The sequence below is a fragment of the Arachis duranensis genome, chromosome 10 (assembly GCF_000817695.3).
Source record: "Arachis duranensis cultivar V14167 chromosome 10, aradu.V14167.gnm2.J7QH, whole genome shotgun sequence".
NCBI classification, from domain to species: Eukaryota; Viridiplantae; Streptophyta; class Magnoliopsida; order Fabales; family Fabaceae; genus Arachis; species Arachis duranensis.
The window spans coordinates 53908480-53910440 of record NC_029781.3 but is presented as its reverse complement, the minus strand read 5'-3'; the positions used below and the strand labels follow the sequence as shown (position 1 = coordinate 53910440).

Sequence of the window (1961 nt, the reverse complement as noted above, 5' to 3'; positions counted from 1 at the left end):
AAGGATTGAAGGAAAAATTTGTAATTGGGTTAAAAGTTGGATTGCTATCCTGTCACCGACGCCAATCCCTTTGAACTAAGTGGGTTGCAACTTGTGAACAGATTTGGCATTCCCACTTGTTTGACTTTCCCTTACCTAGTAAGGGATAACCAAACAGAACAACTATTAATTATAAATTAATTTTACAATCACACCATCAATGATAGAGATTCTAACCAATCAATTCCCACTCAAGGCTTTTATTTATATTATTTAAAATTCCTCAATTTAAATTCCAATTTACTTAGCTCAACTTCTTGGAATATCTAATTAATAAAACAGCACACTTTTCTACAACTCATTGGGAGACGGCCTGGGACTTAAAACTCCCAGTAATTTTAATTTAAACTTTCTGTGACATATTTCTAAATTGATAGGCAGATTTTCGGTGAGTTAAGAACTATACTTGCAACGTAACACTTTAAATAAATTTTTAATTCACCAGCTTCTGCACTCCATCAATTTTTGGCGCCGTTGCCGGGGAGTTGCAATAGAGTGCTAATTTTATTAATTAGAATCTATTTACTTGCATTTTATTTAATTTTGCTACTATGAGCTGCATGTTTCTTCCGTCAAATGACACGTTCACTTCCTGATCCGTGCTTGCTAATATTCGATCCTGAAATTGAAAGAACAATTTCACGAATAAGGCGAGAACATCGTAGGTTAGTCCGCTCTGAGGACGGATCTGAAAGTGAATCTGAGGAAGAAACCAGCCCCCGTTCTACTGATTCGGTTGTTTTACGTGCAGAAAACATGGCAGCTAGAAGAGTTACCATTCAGGAGGAAGGAGCTCCTGATTTTACAATGCAACCGTTTCAAGCGCATCATCCAGCGGTAGCTACGGATTTTGAAATAAAGACCGCACTGCTAAATTTGATGCCCAAGTTTCATGGCCTACCTGCTCAAGAGCTTATCAAGCACTTGAGAGATTTCCAGACAGCTTGTTCTACTGTCAGGCGTGATAGCACTGATGAAACTTCAATTCTGCTGAAAGCTTTTCCGTTCTCTCTTGAGGGAAAAGCAAGAGAGTGGTACTACACTCAACCTCTAGCAAATGTATCCAACTGGGATACACTCAGAAAGGAGTTTCTGGAGAAATTCTTTCCATCTGAAGTTACTGATAAACTGAGGAAGGATATCTCTACAATTGTTCAGGATGACAATGAGACTCTCTTTGAATACTGGGAGCGCTTCAATAATCTTCTGGAAGCATGCCCCCACCACATGATTGACAAGATCGTGCTACTCAGCTATATCACACAAGGTATGAGGCCCCAAGATAAGACCACGTTGGAAAGTGCCAGCAATGGGTCTACGAAGAAGTACAAGACCACTGATGAAGCTTGGCAATTGATCAGTGATTTAGCTGAATCTACTCGGAACCACAGACAGAAGCAAGGCCGTTCAAGGGCCGTTGCAGAAGTATCTTCTGGCATAGAGACTGCTGCTCTAAATCGAAGCATCTGTGAAATGACAAACCTGCTGAAGCAAATGCAGTTAAATCAACAAGCTCAGCAAACTCAACCGCAGCAAAACAACAACTAGTTCCACAAAGAATTTGCAGAATTTGTGCTGATTACAGCCATTACACTGATGAATGCCCGCAGCTCCAACAAGAAGACAACATGGTGGCATCCACTCACAACTTCTATGACCGCCCCAACCAAGGGTACAATCAAAATGGAAATAATAACCATGGATGGCAGGACAATTCAAACCAGAATTGGAGGGACAACAATAATAGGGGAGGCAGAGATAATCAAGGAAATCAAAGGTGGAATAATTACAACAACAGGCAGCAAAATCAACCTTACCGAGCACCTCACCTGAGGCAAAACCAAGGACCACCGAACAATCAGCAGCAAACCTCTCAATTTACTCATTCTTCTGTATCTTCTAATGAAGATTTATTACAAGCT

General features: G+C 40.4%; 1 non-coding gene across 1 annotated transcript; it reads right to left on the bottom strand.

Annotated features, from left to right (window-relative positions):
* Positions 1-1164: 1164 nt before the first annotated feature.
* On the bottom strand, positions 1165-1272 carry LOC127743509 (small nucleolar RNA R71). The gene has a single exon (XR_008004899.1). It is a non-coding gene; the product is annotated as a small nucleolar RNA R71 (small nucleolar RNA).
* Positions 1273-1961: the final 689 nt, after the last annotated feature.